Below are 13,971 nucleotides of genomic sequence, written 5' to 3' on the forward strand. Positions count from 1 at the left end.
TACATTTTGCATGAAGGTTGCCTTATATCAGAGAGAACATACGATATTCATCCTTTTGGAATTGGCTTATTTCACAGAGTATAATGATCTCTAGTTGGGACCATTTTGTTGCAAATAATAGAATTTCATTCTTTTTAATGGATGGGTAGTATGCCATGGAGTAGATGTACCGCAATTTCCTTATCCATTCCTCTCTTGTAGGGCATCTAGGTTGTATCTATGTCTTCACTATTGTGCATTGTGCTGCTGTAACGTAAGATTATTATTTCCTTTGGATATATTCCCAGAAGTGATGGATAGCTGTATCATACAATAGATCAATATTCAGTTGTCTTAGCACTTTCCATACTAACTTCCATAGCAGCTGTCCTGGCATACACTCCCACCAACAGTGAAGCAGAGTACCTTTCTCCCCACATCCATGCCAGCAAGTGGACAGCTTGCTCCTGTTGATAGATACATGAGTGGTTCCTAGCACTTTCTTTTTGTTTCCTTTTTTTTTTTTTCTGTAACAAGCATGCTGTTATGAAAAATCAGAAGGGAGATTTTGCAAGCTGCTGCCACTACAGCTGATGCACCTGCATCTGCTTTTTCCCTGTTCCAGCTTTGTACCAAGAGCAAAACCCTGCATCCATACACTAGATCCCATCCCCTTGTACGCACTCGAGGTAGATTCCTTTAGCATGCGGCTGATTGTCCCATCTAAGGGGCTGAGCCTGGGAAGCAAATGCATCTCCATTGCATTTGTTTCTTCTCCCTTTTCCAGGCCATCTCCATGAAGATGTTGCTGAACTTGTTGTCAGTCCTGTTCCGTCTTCTTCCTGGAAGCCACTCCCACCCTTCTGAAGTTGCTCTCGGCATGGTTACCAATGACCAAAAATAGCAGTTAATTCTCACTTCTCATCTTTCTTGATCTGTTTATCACAGTGATTATCACTGCCTTCTCTTTGATATGTTTTCCTCATGTGGCCTTCAGGCAACTGTGCTTTCTTATTCTGCTGTCACCTCCCCTACCCCTCCTTCTGTCTCCTTTGCTGATTCCTCCCACTGTGTCTCCGGCTTGTTGAACGTGGGTGTGTTCCAGGGCCCAGGCCTTGGACTCACTTTCTTCATTAAACCTACTGAGTCCCTTGATCAGAGCCATGTGATGTCATGACTATGGCTACTGTCTGATAACTTCTCTCCGCAAAATCATTCTCCATCCTGGACCTTTCCTTTGAGCTCTAGTTGTTTATATTTTCTGATGGCCTGGTAGGTATTTTTACATAGCCTACCCAAAATCAACTTCCGGTCTTTCTTTCCCAATCTTTTTCCTTTCTCAGTTAATGGCAGTACCATCTTGCCCTTTGGTCATGTCGAAACCTTGAAGCCCGTCTTGGCCTCTCTCTTCTGGTCACGTGCATCACAGGCGGTCACTGAGCCCACTGATCTTCACCTCACTGAAAGTGTATCTTGGATCTGATGACTTCTTCCCTCTTTTACTGTTGAACCCCTGGTCCAAACTACCACCAGTTCTTGCTGGCCTGTTAAGACTGATCTCTCTGTTTCTGGTCTGAACATCCTAGGGACAATTTTTCTCAAACAGCATTTTTCATTTGAACCCTGAGCACAGAAAAGGATTCAAATCCTTACTGTCTCAGTTCTGCAGAGGGTGGTACTAGTTGCTGTCGTTCTTGGAGTGTATAGAGTAGTTCATTTACTGCGTGCAAAGGAATACGTACGATGTTAAGACCTTTTTCTTTAGAACCGTGATTGAGAAGACTTGATGGTGCCTATGTGTAGCCTCTAAAGGAGTCTTTTAGAAGATTGTCAGGCCGAAGTACTGCTTAGCCCCAAGTCTTCACAGTATGAAGACCTTGGTGGTCCATCTCCACTCATATCCCCACCCCGATCTCCATTTATCTTTTCTTCATTTCTGATACTCTTCATCTTATTCACTCTGATCTAACGATGCCGGTCTCTATGTTCTTATATTTTCCAGATAGCTACATAATCTGCCTGTCTCCTTCATGTCTTTAATCGGATTCCTCTGTTCAAAATTACACTGTCACTTACCCTGATTCACCTGCCCTGATTTGTTATTTCCACCATATATATATTTTTATATTCTTTGCTTTTCACCTCTGTTTTTTCTTCCTTTTTAAAAAGAAAAAAAGTGACCAATAGAGGAGAGACAGATCAGATCAGTGGCCAGGGCTGGGCTAAGGCAAAATCAGAAGTCAGAAACTCAATCTGAGCCTTCCCCATGAGTTTCTGGTGCCTGAGCACTTGGGCAGTCTTCTGCTGCTTTCTCAGGTTCCTTAGCAGGGAGCTGGGTCGTAAATGGAACAGCTGGAATCAAACTGGCACTCAACAGGATGCTGACATCACTGTCAGTGACTTAACTCACTGCACGCCAGTCCCTCCTTTGCTGCCGTTAATCTAAGAAATTCACTTTCCCTGTACCACTACTTCCCTGGTATCTATGTGGGTTTGTTTTCTTCTTTAAATACTTAGTTCTCACCTATCCACCCACCATCTAGCTTTCACAATTGTCATCTTAATTCTGTTTGTTCTATCACATCTGTGAATTTCAAAGTAAGGTGCAGATGTCAGCATAGGTTCTCTCTAAATGCTTCTGCTTAGACTGTATATGACTACATAAATAGAACTAGAATCTACCATTCTTTTTCATCTACCTAGAGGATGGTTGTATAAAACAACGTGTATATTGGGCCTGGAGGCGTGGCCTAGCAGCTAAAGTCCTCGCCTTGAATGCCCCAGGATCCCATATGGGCGCCAGTTCTAGTCCCCGCAGCTCCGCTTCCCATCCAGCTTCCTGCTTGTGACCTGGGAAAGCAGTCGAGGACGGCCCAAAGCCTTGGGACCCTGCACCCGCGTGGGAGACCTGGAGGAGGTTCCTGGTTCCAGGCATCGGAGAGGTGTGCACCGGCCGTTGCAGCTCACTTGGGGAGTGAATCATCGGATGGAAGATCTTCCTCTCTGTCTCTCCTCCTCTCTGTATATCTCACTTTGTAATAAAATAAATAAATCTTTAAAAATAAATAAATAAATAAAACAACGTGTATAGATTTTGTTTAATTTTTTATTTAGTTGTGTGTTTATGCCATCTTCCTCTGCTTTGCCCAGTGCATTAGCAGGCAGCTTGATCAGAAGCAAAGCATCCGGGGTTTGAGCCAGTGCTCAGGTTGGACGTCAGCGAGACAGGTGGTAGCTTAAACGGCCCTCGCACAGTGTCGGCCCCTGTGAGTTCTTCATGTGCCTTCATACTGATCCCTTGTCAGAGATACAGCTTATAAACCCATTGTAAGACTTGCGCAGTCATTTTCTTAATAGTGTTTTTTGATGGACAAAAGTGTTTTACGTTAATGAAGCTTTTCCATGTTTAACTTTTATGGTTAACACTTTCTCTGCCTTAGACTCTTTCATTTCCCCTTTCATGAAGTCATGAAAATATTCTCTTAGGTTTTCTTCTAGAGACTTGATAATTTTAATTTCTGTATTCAGATAGGGATCAATCATTTAGTTTTCGTACAGGATATGAGTTCAGTGTGGAAGTTCACGCCCCCGCCGTGTGCTTTCCCAGTCGTCTCGGCCTTGTTTGTGGTGAAGAACTTCTCCTTGTGATTGCTTTGGCTGTTCTGTAGTGATTGAGGGAGTGTGGGTCTGGGCATTGCCGTTAAGGTGTCTGATGATCCTAACACAGGGCTGTCGTGATAACTGTAGCTTTACAGCAGCGAAGTTGGTGGTGTAGTTCCTTCAGCTGAAAACAAACAAAAAAAATCTTTTTCAAGATCATATTGGCAATTCTCAATCCTTTGCGTTTTCCTGTGTATTTTAGAATCAACTTGTCAGTTTCTATGAAAACATCTGGTGGGATTTTTATTGGAATTATGTTTAATCTGCAGCTCAGTTTAGAGAGAATATTGTAAAAATATTGAATCTTTTAATCCATGAACATGGCAGAGCTTTCCATTTAATTATGCTAATTTCTTTTAGCAGCATTTTTCTCTTTTTAATTTAGAGGTCTCATCCCTTTTGGTACATTTATTCCTGTGCATTTTGTCATTTTTTTTAATGCTATAAATATGTACAGAGTTTTTGGTTAACTGTGTTTGCTAGTTGCTTACTTTATAATTGGATTTTTGGGTGCGTCTACCCTATAATCTGTGACTTGGCTAATTTTAGTTATTTCTTGGAGCAGACAGTGGCAGTTTTATTTCTTCCTTTTGAATCTTTATGCCTTTCATTTCTGTTTCTTTCCTGGTTGTACTGGCTGGGGCCCCCAGGGCCATGTTCAATGCTGAACAGAAGTGGTGAAAGCAAATATTCTCGTCTTGATTCCAGTGTTAGGAGGAGCAATATTTTGTGACAGAAACTGTAGTTTTGTTTTTTTTTTCCAGGAGTGCCTTTTATGTTGAGGAAGTCTCCTAGTCCCAGTTGACTTAGAATTTTTTTTTTTTTTTATCATGAATAGGTATTGAATTTTGTTAATTGTTCTTCATTCTCATGGATTTTTCTTTATTGCTTTTTAAGGGTAAGTTTTACCAAGTGACTTTTAGTGTTCAAGCAAGCCACTTGATAGTGGTATTTTATCCTTTTGTAAGATTGCTAGACTTGTGCTAATAGTTTTGGATAAAATTTTTGCATCTGTGTTCATGAGAGATAATAGCTTATTCTCATTTTTTAATGACTTTGTCTAGTATGATAATCAAGGTTTTTTTTTTCTTCCAAAGGTTTTAACTTTCTGCCTTTAAATTCTGAATCCACCTGCAGTGCCTTTTCATGTTGAGAGTATACATAAAGTTGGAATCAATTTTGTTTTTTCCCCGAATTTGGGTGTCCAGTTGCTTCTGCAACATGTCTTGAATATCCATTCTTTCCCCCTAGAGATTTGCAGTGCCAGTAACATTGTACATCGGGCTTTCCTGTATCCATGGGCCTTATTTCTGTCTCTTCACTGTGTAATTTGTCTACCCCTGTATTAACACCTTGCTGTGTTGATCATTGCTGTCTTCACATCTGCCTGGAAAGTGTCTCCAAATAAAAATTGTTTGAGAGACTAAATGATAGAAAGAAAAGGAGTGGAGAGAGAGACAGAGATCTTCCATCTGTTAGTTCACGACTGCAACAACCAGATCTGGGTCAAGCCCAAACCGGGGCCAGGAACTCCATCTGGTCTACCATGAGGGCCAGTGCTCCAAGAGCTTGGGCGGTTTGCTGCTGCTTTCCCAGGTGCATTAGCAAGACGTCGGATCAGAAGTGGAGCAGGCAGCGCCTGATTGAACCAGGCATTCCGTTACGGTGTGTTGAATCTGCACGCAGTGGCTTAACCAGCTTCACCGCAATACAGACCCCACATTTTATTTTAAAATATTTTGTTAAATTGATTCTCTGCCTTTCTATGTAAATTTTAGAATTATGTTATTAACTTTTGTAAAATTGAAGCTCTTTTTGACCTTTTATTTCCTTTTCATGTCCAGTTGTACTGCCCAGTGTCTCCAGTACAAGGTCCAGTAGAAATAAAAGCAGTGACTATCCCCCTCCTGTCCTGATTGGAAAGGAAGGGTTTTAACATTTTCCCAGTAGGATAGGTCTTAATTCACTATTTTTTTTAAGGTTAAAGACATTCTTTTGTGTTTGAAATTTGCTTTTACTTGTTTGTTTCATTTGCTTGCCACAAATGAATATGTCTGATTATTGCTCTTAAACTAATCCACTTATTCTGTCATGCTGTGTTTTATTTAAAATTCTAAAATTTCGTAATACATTGTCTCTGATGTGGATTTTAATTTTTTAACTTATCTTGCTTGGGATTTTTGGATCAGCAGTTCTGGAATATTCTCATCATGATTCCTTTGACTTTGGTTCTTTCCCTTTTCTCTATTATGTTCTTCTGGAAATAGGATTAGAATGTGTTAGACTTTTTTTTCCCTCTTATACTACTCATCTTCTTTCCAGTATTTTTTCCCCATCTTTAAAAAAAAGAAAATTTATTTTCAACTACTTGAAGGGCCAAGTGGGAGTGGGAGGGAGAGTATCCATCCTCTATTTCACTCCCACAATCGCCCATAACAGCCCAAACTGCACAAGGTAGAAGCCATGGGTCCCATACTCCATCTGGGTCCCCATGTGGGTGGCAGGGGCCAAAGGACCTGAACCATCAGCTGCTGTTTCCCAGGATGCAGTAGTAGGAAGCTGGATTTAGAAGCAAACTAGCAGGGTCTCAAACTGGCGTGTGCATATGGGATGTGGGCGTCCCGAGCAGCAGCCTGACCCTCTGTAGCACGGCACCAGTTCTTCCTCCCCCCCTGCCTTTCCCATCTTACCTATTTAGACCATTTTATGTACAGCATTTCTGAGTTTTTCAAGCTTGCTGATTCTACCTGGTTTCTAATTTTTTTTTTCATTTTGCGAAGTTTTATTTGATTGTTTTATAGATCTGCTTGCTTGACTGTCCCTAGAGACTTGGGGTTTCTCTCCATTTTCAGTCTCTTCTTTTTTGAACCTGTTTTAGACTTATTTATGTTGTATATCTGATTATTACATTTGTCCCCTGCCCCTGACCTTTTTTTGTACAGAGATGTTGTGAAGTAGCCTTGGCAGGGTCCCTCTAGAGAAGATACACATCTCAGTTAGGCTTCACCTGTCACCTGGAGGGGCTGGTAGTCATGTGCTCTTTAAAAGATTTGTCTTGTCATTTTCCAACCATGCATGATGAGTTTGTATGGCAAATCCAAATGAAAGCATCCTTTTGATTAGAAATAATCACTGGAAGCAAAAGAGGCTCCATCCAACTCCAGAGAGAATGGCTTGCATACAGAAATCAGGAAACAGCAATTGCTGGTGAGGATGTGGGGAAAATGATTCAGTACCCTAATCCCCTGCTGGTGGGAATGTAACCCGATGTAACCACAATGGAAGTCAGCATGCAGGGTGGTCAGACCACTGAGAATTGATCTGCTGTATGACCCAGCCATCCAAAGCAAAAAAAAGAAGCTGCATTTTGAGAGAGCAACCTGCGACTCTATATTTAAAGCAGCACATTTCACAGTAGCAATTTCATGGAATCAACCCAGATGCTCCTGAACAGAGGAATGGATAAAGAAATTGTGGTACATCTACTTGATGGACTACTACTCAACCATGAAAAATAATCTTGACATTTGCAACAAAATGGTCCCAGCTGGAAACTGTTTAGTGAAGTAAGCCAGTCCCAGAAGGATAAATATCATATGTCCTCTTTGATGTAAGACAGCTGATATTCAAAGTACATATATACGTTCATGTGAATAAACTATACAAGGAGACTAGCTGACTGAGAAGCAAAGGCACTATACTGGATGAGTCTGTTGTTGAGTAAATTAGGACTCTGAATGAAACATATAAATATACCTCTACTTTACAATACTGGGTTTTCTATCTTTGCCTGTACTTTCATCATAATATGTTTAAGTATCAGGAAAACAAACCTGTAACTTGTACTAAGGGACGATACTATTGTGAGAACACAGAAGAAAATGGCTGGAGGAGGAGGTGGGGAGGGGATGAATCCCTATGTCTACAAAACTGTATTGTGGAAAACAAGAAATGTAAAAAAAATAAATAAAGTAAAAACTCCTCCTTTCCATGAAAGAAAGAGAGGAAGGAAGATAGGTAGGTAATAGGAAAACAGGAAGGAAGCAGAAAAGGAGGGGGTGCTAGTGCTGTGGCAGGGCAGGCTAAGCTTCTGCCTGTGATGCTGGGATTTCATATAGGTGCTGGTTCATGTCCTGGATGCTCCACTTTCCATCCAGCTCCCTGCTGATGTGCCTGGGAAAACAATGGAGGTGGGCCCAATTGCTTGGTCTCCTATATCCATGTGAGTGACCCAGGAAAACCTCTTTACTCTTGGCTTCTGATCAGCTCAACTGCAGCCGTTGTAGCCAACTGGGGAACGAGCCAACAAATGGATGACCTCTCTCTTTGTCTCTCCTCTCTGTAACTGTGCCTTTCAAATAAATATAAATCTTAACCAAACACACACACACACACACACACACACACACACATTATCAGTGGAGATGTTTGCCTCTACTCTGCAACAGCATTAGAATGATGCTGTCCTGACATTAGAGCTGTGGCCTTTGAGCACCCAGTATTAGGGGTGACATTCTTGGGAGGTGCCAGGCAGTCTCTCCTTTCACCCCTGCCTTGTATCTTCATCATATGAGCACTCCAAAATATCCATAGTTTGACAATGAGCTTCAGGGTAAAAGTCAAGTTTGTTGCTAGAGTCTGGAAAATAATGTTGCTCCATTTAATTCTATTGTTGGAGAGGGTGTTTCAAAATACTAATTTTCCCTGTGCCAAAATGGATGGCCCCAAGAAGTAAAAACCCACAAGCATGTTTACATATGTAGGTACTTTAACCTTGTGGGGAAATGGAATTAAGAGATACTTTTTTTTTTGGTGCAAATTTTTTTTTTTTTAAATCCAGGCACTATTTTCCTTCCTTCCCTTCCCCTTTCCCTTCCCTTCCCCTTTCCCTTCCCTTCTCTTTTCCTTCCTCCCTCCCTCACTTCCTCCTTTCTGTGTACCTTTCTTGTACATTGGAAAGGGTGATGCAGTAAGGCTGGCTTCCACATCCTCCATCTTCCCTCTGCTGGTTCACTCCCCAAGTGCCCACACCAGCCCAGGGCTGAGCCAGTCCCAAATCGGGAGCAGGAACCTTCATCAGAGTTTCATATGTGGACAGCAGGGCTTGGGTCATCTTGCAACTGCTTTCTCCAGGCCGCTGATACACAGCTGAATTGGAAGGCGAGTGCCCGGGACTTGAACTGGTGCCCAGGTGGAATGGTAGTAGTTTAACCCACCATCTCACAATGACAGACTCTCTCTGAAGGCCCCTCTAAGCATGGGTTTCAAAATTTTCTTGCCTAGAGGTTGACACTTGTCACAGAGGTCAACTTGCCCAATTGGAAGAGCTGAATCCTATGTCCAGCTGCCTGATTTGAGGCTGCACTGTCCGGGTCCTGCTTCCAGTCCAGGTTCCTGCTAATGCACACCCTTGGAGACATGACATGATGGCTCGGGTCCTTGGGTCCCCATCACCCACCAGGGAGACCTTGATGGAGTTCTAGCTCCTACAGTCTCCCTGTGGACAATTAGGGATTAAAGCAGAATTCAGGAGGTTAGTATTTCCCATTCTCTGATTATGCTGAAAATCTTTTCTTGTGCTTATTCGATGTTTTTATATCTTATCCGGTTTCTATGCAAGTACATTACCTACTTTGAAATTGGGGCATTTGTGTTACCACTGAAGTGTAGGAGTTCTTTCATATTTTGACCCTAAGAATTTTATTCAATATGCGCTTTGCACATACTGTCTTCCAGTCTGTAGCTTGCCTTCTCTCTCTCTCTCTGTTTTTTTTTTTTTAGCAAAGCCCAATGTATCAATTTTTTTCTTTCGTGGTTGATCGTTTTTATAGCTTATGAAATCTTTTTTTTTTTAAGATTTATTTTTTTTTATTGGAAAGTCAGATACACGGACAGGAGAAGAGACAGAGAGGAAGATCCTCCATCCAAAGATTCACTCCCCAAGCGGCTGCAACGGTGGCAATCCGAAGTCAGGAGCCAGGAGCTCCTTCTGGGTCTCCAACATGGGTGCAGGGTCCCAAGGCTTTGGGCCGTCTTCGACTGCTTTCCCCGGCCACAGGCAAGGAGCTTGATAGGAAGCAGGGCCACCAGATTAGAACCGGCAACCATATGGTATCCCGAAAGGTTCAAGGTGAGGACTTTAACCACTATGCTATCGCACCAGGCCCAGCCTATGAAATCTTTACAGAAAGATTTTCTCATATGTTTTCTTCCAGACATTTTGTAGTTTTATATTTAGATCTTTGATCTATCTCTGTTGATTTTTTTGTGTGTGATCTGAGGTATGAAAACTGGGTGTTAAAATTATAAATTGAAAGTAATAAAGCAATGGCATTTATCGTAGCATCAGTATATGATCTACTTAGGAATAAATTGAACAAGGTATTTGCACAGCCTGTCCACTGATCTCTGTAAAGTATTGCTGAGATGTGTTAAAAGATCTTAAATGAAGAGATGATCCAGGTTTGTAGATTCAAGCTTAACTGCATCACTTTAGCTGGGTTATTGTTTGGCCAGACATTAGTAGCTGTACTGTGAAGGTGGGGACATGACTGTCACTTTCAGTCTGCTGACTTGATATGGGAGTCATCTCTTGGAGTTTTTTGCTGCCTGAGTTCTGTAGCCCACTGACCTGCCATACAAAATTTGGGCTCAAGACTGCGTCATGAATTAGCTGAGTTTCCCACCTGCTGCCCTGTCCCTTGGATGTCAAAATTCCTGAACAAACTTCTTGAAATTATCATACACACACAAACACTCTCGCCTCCGCTCTCATTGGTGAGGTTTCCCTGGAGGATTGTTACTGTGAAGGTATCAGTTCTCTGGGACTGGCATTGTGAATGGTGGGTCAAGCTGCCATCCGCAATGCTAGCATCCCCGTATGAGTGCAGGTTTGAGTCCCGGCTGCTCCAGGTCCAATCCAGCTTCTTGTTAATGTGCCTGGAAAAGTAGCACAATAGGACTTAACTAGTGGGCTCCTGCAGTCCATGTGGGAGACCTGGATGGAATTCTAGGCTCCTGGCTGTGGCCTGGCCTAACCCTGTTGAATCATTTAGGGAGTGAACCTATGATGGAAGATCTCTTTTTTGTCTCTAGTACTGCCTTTCAAACAAATAAAATAAACCTTGAGGAGAAGAAAAGCCATTGATTCCCAGATTAATCTGTTCTGTCAATGCAACTCTTCTAGGCTTCTAAATAGAATTGGACAAACTGCAAAAATTTAAGTTTTGTGTCTTTGTATGGCAAAAGACAGCCTGAATAACTTTTGGAAAAAATAAAGGTAGAAGACACACATGCGGATTTCAGACATCTTTACGGTAAAGCTACAGTTGTCGAGAAATTGTGATATTGATGCAAGGACAGACATACAGATATGGGGAAGAAACTAGAGAATCAGTCAATCTTGGGTTTTTGCAGAGGTGCCAAGATAATCCAAAAGTGGCAAAAATAGTTTTTTTTTCCTTAATATTGATAGAAAAGTTGGCTGTTCAAAGGGGAAAAAAATCAAGCTGACCTTTGAAAGAGTAGTTTTGTTTTTGTTTTTGTTTTTTAATATAGAAGAAAAAAATAATTACTTGAACTCACCAGGCAAGATAGAAATTGTGGCGATATATATAACATCCATATCTGGAAGCTTTATTAAGTTCATGAAAATGCAACGAAAAGTTAATTCAGGAACAGGCCCTGTGGTACGGTGGGTTAAGACACTCCTTGTCTATGTCTGTATTCCCTAGTGGAGTGGCTAGTTCAGGTGTCCGCTCTTCCTCGTTCCGTCCGGCTTGCTGCTGATGCCCCCGGTAAGGCCGCAGATGGCGGGCCACATCCTTCGGCGCCTGGGAGGGAGCTGTGGGCTCCAGGCTTCAGGCCCACCCGGCCCTGACTGTCCTGAGTCCTTCGGGAGTGAATGAGTCATAAAAACTCCACCTGTCAAATAAGGCAGTCAGACTCTCCCCAGGGTAATGCAGGTTTTCCATGGATTTATCGACCTTCTTGTGTAAGTATATGTTTTAAATTTATGTATTAGAGATCATACATCCATTTTGCCTGATATTCTTCTTTACATATAAGTACTTTTAAACCATTAAAATTTTTCTTTCTGAAGAATGTTTTTAAAAGCATCTAATGGTAAATTATTAAAGGGTTTCCATAGTTCCCTAATGACTCTGCTACTGTTGGGAGTAATCATATTGATAGCAGCGGCCACCTTTTGATGGCTCCCCACTTGGTGCTGTGCTGAGCGCACTGCGCGTGAAGTGTGTCCTTAACCCTTGGACAGTCACGCTGGGTGGTGAGTTGCATTTTAATGGAAGAGATGCCAAGGGCTGAGTGACTTGCTTACCACTAATGTATGAAACTCGAGTTTAAAATTGCCATTTATTCCAGATCCTAAGAGAAACATATTGCCACCTGGGGGTGCTTTACACTATTTCATGTTTTTATCAGAAACTCTGAGGAAGGACATCTCTGTGGAAGTCCTTGTCTCTGATTCAGGCATTGGAGCTTCTTTTCCCATGGTACGCCTCCCTGTAGCTGACCCTTGCTTCTGCATCAAGTGAAATACTTCCAAAGCTGCTGTGGTCAACCAGCATGGCGTGCAGGGAAAAGCCCCTGAACAGCCAAGTGGTGCTGTCGCCAGACCAAGGCCTGAGCCAGAGAAGCAGCAGACCCTGGGGTTCATTCTTCAGTTTGGATGGCACTCTGCAAGCGAAGGAATTTGAGGGAGCTAGGTGGAGCCAGTGCTGCACTGGGCAGATTCCTGTTGGGAAACAAAGGCGAAATTGGTCTAGCCATCTGCCCCACAGACGTTGAGCCCAATTTCTTCTTCTTTTTTTAAAAGATTTATTTATTTTTATTGAAAAGTCAGATATACAGAGAGGAGGCGAGACAGAAAGATCTTATGTCCACTAATTCATTCCCCAGGCGGCCTCAACGGCCAGAACTGAACCGATCCAAAGCCAGGAGCCAAGAATCTCTTCCGGGTCTCCCATGCAGGTGCAGGGTCCCCAAGTCATTGGGCCGTCCTCCACTGCTTTCCCAGGCCACAAGCAGGGAGCTGGATGAGAATCGGGGCTGCCAGGACTAGAACCTGTGCCCATATGGGATCCCTGTGCATTCAAGGCAGGGACTTGAGCCACTAGGCTACCACGCTGGGCCCCGAGCTCAGCCTCTAAGATGGAATGATGGGCGTCACGTTGGATGTCCAGGGCCACTTCAGCCTCGTGAAGGACACAAAGTGAGAACCTTAAGCTGCTCCCTCTCCAGTGATGGGGGAGGGGCAATGTAAAAGCCCCCAAGGCTTTGAAGCCACAGAGCTTGGGCTTCCCACAGAACTCTAACATTCATCACATCTCAGATAAATTTCCTGTGGCTTTCTGGGCCCAAGTTTTCTCATTACTTGGAATGAAAAACACACGCAGACTGAACGGAGGGGCCTCTTTCCTCTGACTCCTCACCATGTCCTGTGTCCCACCAGGGCTCTGTTTGTGCAGAGGCAGGTGGTCAGCCAACCCTCTCTGCCCGCAGCCTCTATGATCACAGGTTCGTTTCCTGCACGGAGTTACTTGTTGCTGCCCCTTGTGTACCATGGTATTGATAGAACTACCGTGGCTTGGCCTTTGGGTCCATTCTCTGCAGGTCTTCTGGTGCTTTGTACTCCCTGTGACCTAAGCCTTTGTACTCCATGTGACCTAAGCCAGTAAGTCTGTTTGTCGAAAGGGTTGATTTTAAGCAGCCTCAATGTGGGATTGTATTTAGGATATCTCCCATGTCCATTTTCAAGTTTCAGGTTTAGCCTTGCTGTTGAGTGGAAGAAGGCTCACTCTTTGACCCATCGCTTCTGTATACCCCGTGTCACCACTGTGGAGTTTCTTGGTTGTTCATAGAGCCACTAGAGGGGGAGCGGGCAGGAGATGAGAAAGAGAAAGTAGATGGAGAGAGAAGTGTTCCCAGCTGCTCTGCTTCTGATTTAGCTCCCTGCTGATGCCCCAGGGCAGCAGGCCCTAGTGTTTGTGCCCTCCATGTCCTGCAAGCCAAGGTGAGGTTTCAGTCTCCAAGCTTTGGACTGGCTCATCCCCAGCTGCTGTGGCAATTTGGGCTATGAGCTGATGCGTGCTCTCTCCCTCTCTTGCTCTTTCAAATAGGTAAATAAGTGTTAAAGATTAAGTTGGATAAAGATAGCTGGTGGGGTAAGATACCGTGGTTTTCAGGAGAAATAGAGAATATGGCGGCTGGGTGGATATGAAATAGATCTGTGCCTGTGCGTGTTCATTTCTCATAATGGCCAATGGTTATGTGGAAAACAGGATGAACTCTGTAAGCTGATCTTTGTCACGC

At 43.1% G+C, this 13,971-nt stretch overlaps 1 protein-coding gene across 9 annotated transcripts in view; it reads left to right on the forward strand.

The window, feature by feature from the left end:
* The window catches only part of DENND1A (DENN domain containing 1A), a 496,909-nt gene that overhangs the window by 218,119 nt on the left and 264,819 nt on the right, over window positions 1-13,971 (forward strand). The window lies entirely within an intron of this gene.

The sequence above is a fragment of the Ochotona princeps genome, chromosome 14 (genome assembly GCF_030435755.1).
Source record: "Ochotona princeps isolate mOchPri1 chromosome 14, mOchPri1.hap1, whole genome shotgun sequence".
Taxonomy (NCBI): domain Eukaryota; kingdom Metazoa; phylum Chordata; class Mammalia; order Lagomorpha; family Ochotonidae; genus Ochotona; species Ochotona princeps.